This window comes from Perognathus longimembris, chromosome 16 (genome assembly GCF_023159225.1).
Source record: "Perognathus longimembris pacificus isolate PPM17 chromosome 16, ASM2315922v1, whole genome shotgun sequence".
Lineage (NCBI taxonomy): Eukaryota > Metazoa > Chordata > Mammalia > Rodentia > Heteromyidae > Perognathus > Perognathus longimembris.
The window spans coordinates 9,736,033-9,752,427 of NC_063176.1; the positions used below are offsets into that span (position 1 = coordinate 9,736,033).

Sequence of the window (16,395 nt, forward strand, 5' to 3'; positions counted from 1 at the left end):
TATTTCAAGATTAATATACATATATATTATACCAAATAAAAACTGAGCGGTAACATTTAGTAACTCAATGTATACATCCAGAGTTTATTTATTATTTATTTATTCATCTTTCAATTCTTATCATCTTTTAGTAATCGTACAAAGGAGGTGCTTTGTACCAAAGCAGTTTATGAATATTCATATGTTTCACAACCTTTAAATTTCTCACCCTCTCCCCTTCCAGCCATTCCTTCCTTTACTTTTCTTAACTTTGTGGCATAGGCAACATTTTTCTTGACTGCAGTTTTCCCCACCAGGCTGGAGATATGCTTGATGCATAGTATGAGATCCTGAGTTTTTTGTAGTTCTTCCTTTTTTTCCTTTTGGTTTATCCCCTCTTGTCACTGTTTTTGATTTGGATACCCTTTGTCTTGTATATAAGTTTATCTGATTTGCGGGTAGGAAGGGGAATCACACAATGGTGAGGCAAAGGACAAAAGGTGAACCAATGCAACAGTGATACTCACAAGACACCTTGTTGGAAATGAGCTTTACAACTTGCTGGGAGGGGAGAGGAGAAGGAGGAGGGGAAGTGAGAGGAAATGAGGGAGAGGGCAATGTTCTTTGACAAGAATTGTACTCATTCCCTTATTTATGTACCTATAAACCCTCTGTACACCACCTTTACAGCAAACAGAAATCTAGTTCCTACTGCCAAAATAAGAACAAAAACATAAAAAAAACCTATTCGTGATTTCATTCAGAGTTCAAAGCTAATAGAACATGGACATGTCTTCCAGTTTTATAAATACCATGTTTTTCAACGTGTTTTTGTTTTTAGTTTTAAGTTTTATTCTCTTATTAGTTCAAAAATACCAATTACTTCCTAACCCTGCCCCATGCCATTTCCTCTGGTGGAGTCTCTGACATGTCCATCCTGTTAGTTTCCACTGGTGTTGTCAAGGGTCTGGGTTGTCTGCAGTCCTTTCATTGTCTTCCTCTCTGTGTCAGGGAAGGACTTCTAGGGGTGTGCAGCAGGTCCCCACTGTGCCGAGTGTTTGCTTCAGCTCGTACACCTCAAACATTGCATTTTACTTTGCAGTGTGCACGTTTCCCTTTTATCCTCAAGGACAGACACTGTCCTCCTAATTATACCATGTGTGCTCCTTGGAAGATTGCACAAGGGTTTGGGGCTATGTAACTCCACTAGTTCAGGTGAAAGACGAAAAGGAAATCGGGAGTGTCAATGGAAGCACAAGGATAGTACAAGTACTGTGAAGAGGCAGAATTTTCTCTGAGGTTCTCTGCTGATGACCTGCCTAGACACTGGCTTGAATATTTCTGCCACCGTTCCAACATTCATATTGAAGCTTAACCCATACTGAAACAGCATTCAGATATAGAGCCTTTGGGAAGAACTATGCCACGAGCAACCTGCTCTCAAGACTAGATTAGTAATCTAATGAAAAAAGGAGGGAGCTTCATGCCTGGATGTCTGTAATCCTAGCTACTCAGGAAGCTGAAATATGAGGATCACATTTGGAAGCAGGCCTGGGCAGGAAAGTTCATTTTGGTGGTTATCTTCAAATAACTACCAAAAAGCCAGAAGTAGATGTGTAGCTCATCATAATGTACAGCACTGCCTTGGGGGGGGGGGGGGGATGTGGGGGGGGGGGGAGGAACACCAAAAATACTAAAGTTCTGCATCCAGGCACAAATTTTATACCTGAGTACTAGCGCAAAAAAAAAAAAAAAAGTAAGTAAATAATTAAATTAAAAATTGGCAGGTTCTTTGTGTCCCTTACTGGTCACCGAATATGCTAGCTTGTTCAGACCTTGGATTTCTCAGCCTCCACAACTGTGAGAAAATAATTGTCTGGCCTTTATAAGTTGCCCATTTTCAAGTGTTTTGTTCCAGCAGCACGAGTGGACTCAGGTAATATGTAGGACATGGGTCACTCGCCATGAGGAACAGAACACAAATTGTGAATTGCATATCACCTTAGACCTGGCCAATAATTGAATGGCATTCTTTAAAAGATAGACATCTACTTCTTCTCTTAAAAGATGGAAATGTGTATAGAGATGGCGATATATGGCTTTAATACAATTTGATTTTTCCAGACACATTCGTCCTGCAATATAAGATAAAAATGAACTTTCTGACTTGCGGGGGAGGGGAAACGGGGAGAGAACATGGGAGAAAAAGAGGGCGGGCATAATGTTTAACAGGAATTGTACTCATTTCCTGTAACTGTAACCCATCTGTCCATCACCTTTACAATAAAAACAAACAAACAAACAAGTACATCGCTACCCTGGCTAGTGGGGAACTACTTGGTCAAAGTTTGGGCAGGACACATTTTTTACAGCTTGGAGAGTTGCTTGAGTTGCATGTGTTCTGACTTAGCTGGGAAAGAGGTGTTAATCATAATCAGACTGGTTGGCTTAGCAGAGTGGCCGACTCACCTCTCTGACAGCCACCTAAATAAATGTCAATGGGAAGGAGGGCTGCTTCTCACCTACATGGCTAGCACAAATGCCACTGTGTCAGCTGGGGCCCCGCCATAGGAAGGAAAGCCTCTGTTAGTGCCATGTTGGCTACTGTCTCATCAGCCAAAGAAAATCCAACATTCAACTCCAGACTTAAAGGAGCAGAAATTGGTATAGCTCCTTATTCAAATAACATAGTCAGTAGTGACTGATAAAATAAAGGAGGTTTGAATCTTCGAAGAAATTTAAGAGTTCTAGATCCTTCTGAAATTTGGCATATTCATCCACTGCACAGATCAAAATTTTATTATCTTAATGAGGATTAAGAAGATAGAGTCAGGCCCTCAGCAGGCCATGTATAAACTGTACCTATTAGTAGTTCTAAAGGACCATGGCTCTCATAATGGAGAACAAAATGGGCTTTGGAACTAAGCAAACTCACAGGACCTTGGGTTTCTATCTGCCATCTATATAGCAAGAATAATAGTTCCACCTTCAAAAATACATTCAAGCAATTAAATCAGATAACACTAGTTAAATTCTTTATAATATCTATCATGTAACAAACCTCTAAGATGATGATGATTGATGGAAAATGGATATAGATAGATGATAGATGGATAGATGATAGATAGACAAGAAAGTGGATATTACCACTTTCACTAATCTACGTACATATTATTGTTTCAGGAATCACTGTTTTATATATTAATTGATTCTGCCTGTTTTGAACTTGATAATATTCTTTTAAGAAAACCATACTAAATTTCTGATATTCTTGCCCTATCGATATAAATCAAAACTATTTAAAATACATAGTTAACAATATTATCTGAGGGTACTTTTCGATAATAAATATAAATGAGCACATAGTAATGGGAAGACTGTGTCAGATTTTTTGATATTTTCATTCAAGTTTGATATGTCATTTGTTGTTTGGTACTTTTTGTTTTCAAAATCTCTGTGTGTGTGTTTGCACGCACACATGCACACATGTGTTTCACATTTCATTCTCATTTTTAGTGTTCTCCCACCTGAATCATTTTGGGTTTAATCCAGTGTCACTATCCTACCTTCTGTCTTTGCCACTGGGGTTTTTATTTGTTTGTGTAACAAAAATTTATTTTATGATATTGTTGCATCTGGTTCTCATTCTAGCTTTTCTTTTTGATATTGTGTACTATGATTATACCCACTACACACTTAGTAACTATAAAGAAAATGTACTAGCAAGACAAAAATAAAAATGTTGTCCATACTATGATTCTAAAGTGGCTATTGTATATAATTTGGTGAAACTTACTCCACTAATGAGCAAATTTGATGATTCTGTTCTTTACATCTAATGTGATCATACAAGGCATTTGGCCACATAATTTATGCCTGTGGTGACTTTATATGCATTCTTCAATTTACAGATTTTATTACTGAATAGGGGTGTAAATTCCAATAGTTTACTAGTGCATTAATGTCACGATACATTACAAGGTAATTAACCAGAGCTGCCACTATAAATAGAAAAATAGTCACAGCCTTCACCATAAACTACTTAATAAAAATAAGGTCCTGAATCAGCATTCACTATGAGAGTAATTTTTCTTGACACATGTCGCATTAATTGGGGCTTTAAAAAAATAGTTTCATCTAGAAGTACTATTATTTTTAAACCTTTCATTTTAAAAACATGTTTGTTTCAATTTCATAGTTAATGTAATGAAATTGATTACATATTTCTATATGCATGTAAGTTCTACCTGCCTCTGAGACTAATTATCCACTTTTATATCTGCAGAAATGAAATATTAGCTTGGTAATTTTGAGGCAGATTTGTAAATAAACCAATTATAGTTCTCAGCAAGGACTCCTTCACAGGATGCAGCTAACAACATCATGTGTCCTGGCCCACTCTCCTCTCCCTCAACCTACAATTTATGTCCTAACTTCTCATATTGGATACCAGACCCCTGAGTCATGCTTATATCCTTGGCTGAATCTCCCAAAATGAAAACAAACCGGTGGGAACATATGTAAAGACAGAATCCGAACCCTTATACTATTGAAGATGCAAACAGACCATTTGGAGCATAACCTTGGGCTAAGATTTTGTTTTCTTTCACTCTTTTGCTGATCTGTTTCTCTGCACAATTTGGTGAGCATTGTAACAGTCAATTCCAGAAGGCAACTTAGGACTTCTTCATATCTCTAGTAATTAAAGTTAGATATATTCTTGTCCATGTTCGAGAAAAGACAGTGAGTTTGATAACCTGGGCATTTATTGTGTGTGTGAGTGTGTGTGTGTGTATGTGTGTGTATTTATATATAGTATATTATATATTGTATATTATATGTTGTGTATATATTGCATATATATGTGTATATATATATATATATATGCATTTGCCTGAATTAGGGAATGGAAGAGGAACATCAACATGGTTAGACAAAGTGTAAAGGGTGAACCAAAGCAACAGCAATACTTATATGACAACATGTTGTAAACTAACTGTACGATGGGGATTGGGGAGGAGGGAAGATGGGAGAAAATGAGGGAGGAGGTAACAAGTTTGACTAGAAATGTACTCACTGTGTTATGTATGTAGCTGTAACCCCTCTGTACATGACCCTGACAATTTAAAAAAAAAAGAAAAAGAAAAGACAATATGTTCTAAATTCTTTATGTTACTTAGGATGATAATTTCAATGCTTTGCTTTCTAAAGAAAAATATTATTCAATGTAGTCTACATTCCAGTGTGTTTAACCAGCGAGATCCTCGCTGGTGGAGTCATTATTACACTTATCTTGTGTATGCTTTCTTTTGATATTATCTCAATAAAAATGTTGACTATTGTGGGGCACACCTGGAAGTCAACTAGCTGGCCCCGCCTGTTTCCCAGTCTTGGGTCCACGTGTGGCTAAGATGGCGGCACCTAACAACAACACACAGCTGCTACAAGTGTCTTGGGTTGTAACCTGGAGGTGGTTCTGTGGGCTGTGACACCCTGGCTCTTCCACCCTTGATGGACAGCTCATCCCTCCCCTTCCTGCCGATCTTAGACCTGATAGGCTCCTGTGCCTTATATTAGTGGCCAGTACTTCCCCAATAAACGAGATCTTGCGCTGACTTGACTCCCAGGCTGTCTGATTGTCCTCCGGTGAGGGAGGGGGTGCGGGCGGCTTGCCGACCCTTCTCTCTTGGCGTCTGATTGGGGCGTGCCTTCCCTGTCTCTCCTGCAGTTCAGGGGAGCGCGGGGGGCTAGAGACCCCAACAGACTATTAATTTGAACATTTGTTGATTTTCACAGAATTTATGCTGTGGAAAAGCTAAACTATTTGGTTATATTGCAAAAATATTGCTAAATCCTTTTTATATTTTTCTATGATAAACAGAGTAATATGTACCTACTCTATTTGCCAGGTGATTAGTGAATAGAACAATGCTATGCATTAAGGTTTATGGCAAAAATGAATTACATTCATTCAATTCATACCCTGAAAATATTTTCTAAATTTCAAAATAGGTAGATTGTCTACCTGGTACACTTATATTAGAAGAAAGACAAGACAAAGACTTAGCATCACAAATTTGAGATATTAACCTCTCTTATAACCTAAGAAACTATAAAAAAAAACACCTTTAAGTTGATTAAAATAAAATAATATGATAGCTAGCATTCTTATACGACAGTTTCCAGGTCTGCTTTGGTGCCTGATGGCTCACTATCATCTCAGCTACTGGGGAGGGAGGCTGAGATCTGAAGATGGTGGTTTCAAGCCAGCCTGGGAAAGAGAGGGCATGAGACTTTTATTTCCCATTAAAAGCCAGAGGTAGAGGTGTGGTTCAAGTAGTGTAGTTACAGATGAGCAGGCTCAAGGCCTTGAGTTCAACTCCTCATGTTCAAAACAAAATGAATCAGCACACTATCAACATTTGTGCATTGTAGGCAGAGAGTATGATTTGTTAATCATAAACAAAACTCCATTTACTCGATATGTATACTTTATCTAATGCAAGTAAAACAATAGATATTTTTCACCCAAGGATACTTACTCTTTTCTTCAGAATCCATGATCATCATCATTATATTTTTAACATTACGATGACTGCCACAATGCTATATAATTCTAATTGCATTTGTTTTGATTATCATGAAAATTGAATACTAAACTAAATAGTAAAAAGTACTTGTTACTCAGTATTTTCAGGAATTAGTATGAGGGTTTTGTAAAGCTGTAACACATTTTCCAAATATGTGATTGTTTAAAGACTAACATTTATCCTTTAAAACAGTTTAGCACCCTCTGGCTGGTTTCTTCAAATCTATAATTCATAGGCTGAGAATAATTATCTCTGAGAAGAGTGTGATATGTTAGGTTTTAATTTTAGGATTTGCACTGGTGGTCACTTAATGAGCCCTGTGAGAAGAGTATATTCAAATCCTCCCCACAGGTTAGCTAGTGAGATGATATTCTTACTACTCCAACAGTATGTGATACAGGCCTCATACTGTATCTGAGTCTGATGACTGTTCTGCTTTGCATTCAAAGTGAGCCATGGCGTGACTCTAGGAAGAATGACTTGACTTCAGTATGGTGACTCCAAGAGAGCTCTTGCTCCCAGACAGAGAAGGTCCTCAGGATTGTTATGACTAGAAGTAGTTAGGATCCAGTGCAGTTTCTGAGCTTCACATTGCCCCTCACGCCATCTCCCTGTTCCCTAGGCTTTTAATTCACCGATTACTGTCTACCCCAGATCTCCTAGTGCTGCTATAGCTCCAAGGCTTGCGCGGCTTCTATTTTACCCCAATAATGATACGAGGGATTCAATTCTAGGTGCCATACTTTCTAGAGCTGTGCTCTACCATTTGAGTAAGGCTGTCAATCTACTCTGGCCTCTTATATGTTAGGTCCTCTCCCTGAGGGCTCCATGCAGATGCCCCCACCTCATTAAGCCTCCACCCAGTTACCTGGGTAACCTGCAGACCTGGAGGCAGTTACCTCCCCTTTCCCTGAGGTCACTTCCTAATCTACCTGGCCACACCCCTTGCCCCTGCCCTAGATATAAGGCAGGGCTGGGTGGGGGTCGCTCTCTCTCTCCCTTCTCTCCTCTTTCTTCTTTCTCTTCTCTCTCTTCTCTCCTTTCTCTCCCCTCTCTCTCTCCCTTCCTTCCGGCCATGGATCATCTCAACCATAGGCCAGCAGTTTGGTAATAACGCCACGCGGTATTCAGGCAGGAGAGAAAGTTTATTACCAAACTGCTGGGTGGAGACTTAATGAGGTGGGGGCATCTACATGGAGCCCTCAGGGAGAGGACCTAACATTATATATTTTATATTTTGAAGGCAAGGTCTGGCAATTTTGCCCAGGCCGAGAAGGTGACATTCCTATTGAAACCTCTCACAGAGGAGAGGTGATTTAGACTTGTGTCACTACACCTAGCTAGGCCCCAGGGTTTCTTTATCTTAATCTTATTTTGCTATTACTTTCACTCAGGAAAGTAGGAGTATAATTGCTTTATCATTTCCTGAGGTAAACTATTTACTGTTTTCTGAACATTTTAAGTTCTCATAGAGATGCTGCTAGTTAGTAGAAAAAAATAACTTTTTACGTTTATTTTTAATTTTATGCAAACCATTATGTGATGTATTATTGTGTAAAATATTATGGGAACAATGGAAATTTTATATAAATTAACCTCCATGTGTATGTTTGTTGTGTGCTTGCACACATGCACATGATAAGAGTGAAGAAAGAGCTTCAAATGTGCTTCATCTGTAGTCCTTATGTAAATTAGCTTGAAGTCTTGGGTTCAGAATAAAACTATTATTTCTGCCTTCCTCACTCATACTTCCCAAAAATCACCAAAAATAATACTCTCCAGGATGTTCTTAGCACCTTCTTCACGGTTTGGTAAGAACATTTAGCACATGTGCTCTAGTCTAAGCTCTTGACATGGATAATAATTTATATTTATTAATATCCAGGATCCTACAGAAGTGACCATGTTCTCACTGCTGTTTAGTGAATGAGGAAATAGTGACCCAGAGAAGTTCTTTACATTTTTTTTTCCAGTCCTGGGGCTTGGACTCAGGGCCTGAGTACTGTCGCTGGCTTATTTTGCTCAAGGCTAGCACTCTACCTCTTGAGGCACAGCACCACTTCACACTTTTTCTGTTTATGTGGTACTGAGGAATCAAACCCAGGGCTTCATGCATGCTAGGAAAGCAGTCTACCATTTAGTTACATTCCTAGCCCAAATTCTTTACATTTTAAGTATAAGACCATGCAGGAGTCAAAATTCAAACTTAGTCATGCACACAAATTTGCTGTGACCCGACTGTGGTTGTATATTAGCAGTAGAGCACCTGCCTAGCAAACACTACTCTCTCTCTCTCTCTCTCACACACACACACACATACACACACACACACACACACACACACACACACACACACACAAATGATCTGAGCTGAAGGTATGACTTGAATGCTGAATATTTGTGTTCAAATTCCAGTACTGCCAAGAGGAACTTTGCAATGACAATCATCTGTACATCTGAAGACCTGTCTTCATTTCTAGCATTGCACACTGTATGTAAAAAGCAGTTTTTAATGCAGCACGAGACTAGCAGGGATAAGGCAATCTGCCCATCCCTAATACAAGTTTTGGTTTTGATTTTATTTATATATATTGGGACTGGGGATCAAACTTAGGGCCTTGCAGAGTTTAGGCAAGCGCTTCACTAAATAAACCCTAGCCCTTGTGTTGTGAGACATCGTGCTAAGCAGGATGACTTCACTCAGTCTTTGCTGGGATTACACACATGAACCACCAGCCAGGGCAATGGTTTGATGTTGCACTTAAAAATATTTTATTATATCCATTATTCATTTTAAGAATACTACAGGATGTGAGTAGCTCAAACACTTTTGTGCTATTGACTGACTATCCAATGATAAATAGGTTTCTGTGTGCTTTGGGGTCTTCTATAGGACTGATTATCTTTGTTCTACTGCTACCATTACCTTATAGCATTTTATCAAAGCTTTATTGTTGCTCTCAACTTGGAATCCAAAAATCACAGGGCAAATGAGGTAATGCATGACTAATTGTATGTACATTAAATGCTATTGTCTTTTACTTATGATGACATATACTTTTACTTTTTTAATTTAAACTTTTTTGTTTATTGTCAAAGTGTAGTACAGAGGGGTTACAGATTCACATATACTGAGCACAGTTATTGTTCAACTTGTTACCTCCTCCCTCATTTTCCTCCCCTCCCCCCTCCCCTTTCCCTCTACCCCTAAGAGTTGTGCAGTTGGTTTACACCCAATGGTTTTGTAAGTATTGCTTTTGGAATGGTTTCTCTTTTTATCCTTTGATGCACCCTTTCCATATACATTTTAAAAAGATTCCATTTGTTAGATCCCTAATCTGGTTAATGTTTATGCACTTACGAGAAGGTAATTTTATACCTGTACACTAGAAAGTAATTACCTCAGTGCCTGGGGCAGACAGCTTGCTGGTAGTTGTGCTGGCTATGATCCTCCAGAGACTGGGATAGTGAAGGCCTGCCTTGACTTCCTCATGGAAGATTCACCTCATCTTCACCGGATGAGCACTGTGGCTGCAAAGTTCCAGATTATTTGGCTTGTCTACACACTAGATGCATGCATGTTTCTGCATACATGGATTCAGGAGTGTCATCTCAAATATAAACATTTCTTCTTTTAATAGATGTAGAAGAGAGGAAAATTTAAAAAATGATACTTAGAAATGTCTTAGATATTAATTTACTTTTTCCAGCCAGAGTACATTGCCTGAGATTCAAATTCGACTGTCAGGCACACTACAACCAGCTTCCTATTACAACTGGAGGACTAAGAATCATTCATAGCTGATGAAAGACAAGCACTTCTGCAAAAGGAAGCTGTGGTGTTCGCTATTGTTTGTTCCTTTAACACCCTAGATAGCCTTGCTCTCATAGTAAGAGGCATGTGTTTTTCTCAATATTAAGTAGTGCTTTTGTCTTAATACATTCTGGCTCTGGTTCCAGCAATTATTTCCATTTCTCCAAAGGTCAGAAAGATATACAGTATTCCTTGTGGTAATTTTGAAATTCAGATCTCTTGGGTGGAGTCAAATATAAATATAGTGTGATTACTCATGTTTACTATGAATATTGATATCCAAACTTTCTACCAATGTTATTGGTAGAAATCCCATAGCCACAGAAGCTCAGATTCTCTATCAGCCCTCATTCCTAAGGTTGCTTAAGTATCAACTAGTAGAAGTGCTTTATGATCTCTATACAAACACTGGTTAATTTAATTTAGCAATAATGGCCTGTTGCTGTAGTAAGAAGCTCAGTGTAGCTTATACATGATAAGAGCAAAGAAAGCACCCTACAGACTTTTCAGTGTTCTTGTCTGGCTGAAGTCCTATTGGCTTAATTATTATAGCATTTCAATTTCCTATTTAAAAAACATATTTCTTTATGTATATATATATATGCTGTAAAAAAATCTCAAACATGTATCAAATTATAGGAACTAGTCATACCCATATGTAGTAGGGGTTGGTGTATATGTGTGCATATATGTATAAAATATTTGAAATACCTTCACTATAAAATTTAACTATATATGCATATATATCACTAATATGTAAACTTTTTTCTGTACACTATTGAAAGAGTCCAAATTTCATACAATATTCAATCTCAGTTGCATCACACACATAGCTTAGAGTCCCAAGTTAGTAGGTGAACAACTTGCCCTCAAAAAATTAAACAGGCCTAGCATTGCTGGTTCACATCTATAATACTGGCTACTCAGGAGGCTGAAATCTGAGGATCATGATTGAAAGCTACCTTGACCAAGAAAGTCTATGAGGCTCTAAGAGTCTCTAATCAGTCTCTAAGAGGCTCTAATCAGTCGCAAAAAAAGAGCCAGAAGTAGAGCTGTGGCTCAAGACATAGAACACTAGCCTTGAGGAAAATAAAACTTAATAAAGCTTAATGACAGCTAACAGGCCTTGAGTTCAAACTTTAGGAATGGCACAAAAACAAACAATCAAACAAATAAAAATCAAGCAAGCAAGCGAGCAAAACACTAAAAAGTCCCATAAAGCACAATGTGTCCAACATTCGGCCTTTCTTAACTATAGAAATGCTGGATACAAGCATACCTTTAATATGCCTTGCAATTGGGAGAATGTGGTCCTCATGTCCCAGCCCCTCTAAACCCAGTAAAATGGCAAATGGATTCTTCCAACAAATTCCTTTCCAATGTGTTTTATCACGTCAAGTGCTTTTCACATATTTGTTGGGAGTTGGTCAGAGGTAGCTTAGGTGATCTTACAGTCGTATGTTTTCTCAGGATTGGTCAGGTGACGCTGTTACAGTAGGAGTCAAGGATGTTTGTCACGGCCCTGGTCTCCTTTCTGGCTTCCAAGCTGACTGCAAAATGACTGCATGAGAGAACAGCTCTGGACAAAGGATAGAGATACAAAGTGGAGAAATCTAGGATGCCCAGCCTCTATGCTGGTCCCAGTGAATTTGTGGGCTCAAGTAAGAAGTCAGTGATTCTCAACAGAAAAGCAGTTTTATGAACCTCTGACGTTCATATGCACTGTTCGATTTAGGGGGAAAACATAACAAGAGCAAAAGAGATTTTGCTCTTTTTGCCTTGACCTTGGATTGAGCAAATTGAATAGATAAATTATTGATTAAATAATCAAAACTTACAAGTATATTATCATTAGAGGTATAAAAAGAGATGTAAGATGGATGCTGAAGGGAAACCATTCTGGGTAGGTAGGTGATCACTGACTGAAATGAAAATAATGAATGTGAGTTGGGCCTAGTGGAAATAGAATGTTAGTGTAATCAACGCTCTGAAGTTTGAAACTTGTGGTGTTCTTGTTCATTTTTTCACCAAGTAAATACTAATTAGAACCTAATATTTGCCAGGCATTTCTGGAATTTTGCAGTTTCCCATTCTGACTGGACTTATTTTTATGTAGATTATACTCTAGACAGAGGAGAAAAAGTGCAACTTAAAAAAAATTAACAACACCACCACAAATAAATGGATGAGATTATTTCTAGGATATAGTGGAAGACAAACAGGACCAAAATCCTAAGGTGATCATGCCAGGCTTCTAGAAAGTGAAAGAAGCCCGGGGTTTTATTTTAAGAGCTGTGAGTATCCCTGAAGGGCTTTTACACAGAGTACTACATAATCTGATTTCGATTTTTAAAAGATGACTCTAGCTGCAGGGTGGAAAATGGCCCAGAGGGAAGTAAATCCAATCATATTGGTGTGGCCTTTCCTTAAAATTTCATTTACAGAATTCCCTCCTGCCAGTTCAGTTCTCTGAAGATTCTCTTTCCTTGTTTCTCCTCCATTTTCCACATTAGTTACTGGCATCTTGGTAATGCGTGACTTCTCGTCTCTGATACAGGTGTGGTAGAAGAGTTTGGAAACAGGCAAATTCACATCACAGAATTAATGTGGAGCCTTTTTCCCAAGCAGTCTCAAAGGAAACACCTGAGTGGTTTCCAATAAAAAGCCCTAGGGTTCGAGTTCCTGCAGAGAATAACAACAGGAACTACTAGCAGATAACCAGGGGAATGCTTGAATTTGTGAAAAGCCCATGAGTCATGTCCCATGCTAGTCAAGAATCCTGAATTCTGATCAAGCAAGCATGGTTTTAGTCTCCATGAGGGTAGCTTGCCAGACTCTTAGTCTGTTGCTACAGTTGGTCTGCAAATGGCTATAAGCACTAGATGTGTCTCGGTGTAAACAACCATATGTAAACTATGAAAAGAAAAAAAAAACCTGGCAAAATGAGTTGTAACTTATTTTATGAGTCGTTGTGTTTTAAACCTAGATATACTTTATTCATTGGGAAAGTACCAAGTGTCTTTATAGGTAGAAGGAAATAATGCAACTCTTTTGCATTAAAAGTGTTCCCTTTCCTGCTGAGTGTAAGTGGTACGATAGATCAGCAGAAAGAATTGGGCTGTTTTCAGCCCCACTTTTGGGTATCTATCCAAAAGACCACAAACAAAATCACAGTAATGCCACCAGCACAACAATGTTCATCGCAGCACAATTTGTCATAGCGAGAATCTGGAACCAACCCAGATGCCCCTCAGTAGACGAATGGATCAGGAAAATGTGGTACATATACACAATGGAATTTTATGCCTCTATTAGAAAGAATGACATTGTTCCATTTGTAAGGAAATGGAAGGACTTGGAAAAAGTTATACTAAGTGAAGTGAGCCAGACCCAAAGAAACATGGACTCTATGGTCTCCCTTATTGGGAATAATTAGTACAGGTTTAGGCAAGTCATAGCAGAGCATCACAAGACCCAATAGCAATACCCTTATGAACACATAAGATGATGCTAAGTGAAATGAACTCCATGTTATGGAAACAATTGTTATATCACAGTTGTAACTACTTTCAACGTCCTATGTGTATCTGTAGCTTCTATTATTGATGATGTTCTTGTATCACCTTCCTGTGGTTGTACCTACACTATTTCTGTAATCTTATCTGAGTATATTGGAAACCATGTTTACTGGTATTGGAAGTAGGAAATTCAAAGGGAATACCAAATTTGAGAGACACAGGGTAAAAAAAGAGAAACAACAACAAAAGCAATACTTGCAAAACTGTTTGGTGTAAGTGAACTGAACACCTCCGGGGGGCGGGGAGGAATGGGAAGGAGGTGGAGGGAGGGGGGTACGAGGGACAAGGTAACAAACAGTACAAGAAATGTATCCAACGCCTAATGTATGAAACTGTAACCTCTCTGTACATCAGTTTGATAATAAAAATTTGAAAAAAAAAAGAATTGGGCTGTTTTGTGACAGTTTATCCAACAGTTATCCAAATTAAAAGACAGTAACAGTGAGAATAAAGAACTGATGATAGATTCATAGACAGTGAAGTTAGAGCTTAATAGCATTTAATGATGCTGTATGTCAGACATGTTGAAACACAAATATAATTCCTTGATGTCTAATTTGGATAATTCAAGTAGTTGTTGGTCCTATTCTGGAAGACAAGGGCAATTCTTGTTCAAACTAGTAAACTGACTGTATCACCTAGTATCCATTCTTTGAAAGAATATGTAACGAAATACGATTGGCAAATGTTTCTTTCAGTCTGTGGAAGATGTAAAAAATAATTTTAGGAGTGTTTGAGACCTTTAGTTCTTTTGAAGTAATTGAATCAGCCCTCTGGTCACTGGTGGTTAGTTATACTCAAGATATAATTTATTTACAAAACTATGACTGGTGGAATTTCTGTTATACTCAGTCTGATAAAGATCTTTCCTGGAGCCTGAAAGGCATGTCTGCCAGACTTTATTTAGATTTTAATGAATGAATAAATGAAGCCCAAGCAATAGAGTGAGAACTACCACCTTGGTCACCAAATGGCCCATGCCTTTTATTTTTGTTTCAGTATTTTGAGCATTGTACTTCTTTATTTCGCTTATGTGCAGTTCATTTGAGAGGAGTACCTCAGGGGATACTTGTTTGTTAGAAAAAAAACCACTCTTGAAAATAGAACACACAGCAAAAAGGCTATACTGGAAGGACATAAAAGACTGGGTAGCATATGGAAAACATCTTCGCCTTGTACTTCTAATATCCTAAACTTAAAGACAATAAGTAAATGTATGGACAATCATTCACTGTTTACTTCTGTTCTTTTGCCCAGTATATAAAAATGTGACTTTGGTATACTACAGAAAATGACATTTTAAGAAACCAGTTTTAAAATACCCCCACTACCAACAAAATGTGTGGCGTCGTTTTTCTTCCTAATATCAACCCAGTTGAAATGTTTTCCAATGAGTTTAAATGCACATGAACTCCTTGCTCTGGAGGAGTTCTTAATTGAGGAGCTCATTTTGCACTTTATTGAAATGTGTACTTTTGAAAACATTGTGAAATTTGCCATTTCCCACCTGGTACTAAGAGCAGCTGGAGCTGGCTATTTAAGATGGGCTACGCTCATGCAGCACTAATCTAAAGAAACACGCCAAATTAAAAGCTATCTTCCTGCCCCATCTCCCGTTATACATATCTAAGGTAAAATTTTGTAAGACCATAATGTTTTATTCAAGCAAAGATCTTTTCCTTTTTCTCTTTGCCTCTTTCCATGACTATTGCTCTGAGAAACCATTACTAGTGGTCATGCACTTCACTAAAATATTTATAGGAAAAAGATTTGTTTTCAATGAGCAGATGGGCCAGTCCGAAGACAAGCTGCTATATTAATAAACATGTGTGGTACTTTATCAGCAAAGGAGCCTATTTTGACATTTCCTCTGGATGATTTGTATAGCCTTTCACTATCACACCTGTGCAGGGACAATAAATGGGCACTTAATAGTCAAGCAGTGTACAGATACCTTCCATTATAACTTCATTATGTCAGATATAATCGTCTAACACTGAATGTCAGGAACTTAATTTATGACCAGTCACCCTAGGAATTAGTGGCCACACAAATAATACTCCACTCAGGTCAATTTTACTGTAAATTTCCTCCTCCCATATACAATTGGCCACTTTTTATTAGCTCTTGAAAATAATATTCTTTGGGATTTTAGAATATAAGATGCTTTGTTTTATAACTGTTAACTTTTAGAAGATGGCAAATGCAAATCACATATGATATAAAGTGTCCTAGTCAATAACACTCAGACCCAAGTCTGTGCAAAATAAATACATTTTTTTCTAGTTCAATTTTATTAATGAACTTCAATTTGGTTTTGGTACAATGAAAGTGTTCTTGAGAAAAACAAGAAAATAAAGCTTCTCTGTAGATATTTCTTTGTCCCAGTGTGTATACCATAGAGTTAAGAAATTAGTTAAGGGTAAATTACATG

At 37.9% G+C, this 16,395-nt stretch overlaps 1 protein-coding gene across 5 annotated transcripts in view; it reads left to right on the plus strand.

Moving 5' to 3' along the window:
- The window catches only part of Adgrl3 (adhesion G protein-coupled receptor L3), a 648,664-nt gene that overhangs the window by 438,826 nt on the left and 193,443 nt on the right, over positions 1 to 16,395 (plus strand). The gene's annotated exons all lie outside the window — the stretch shown is intronic.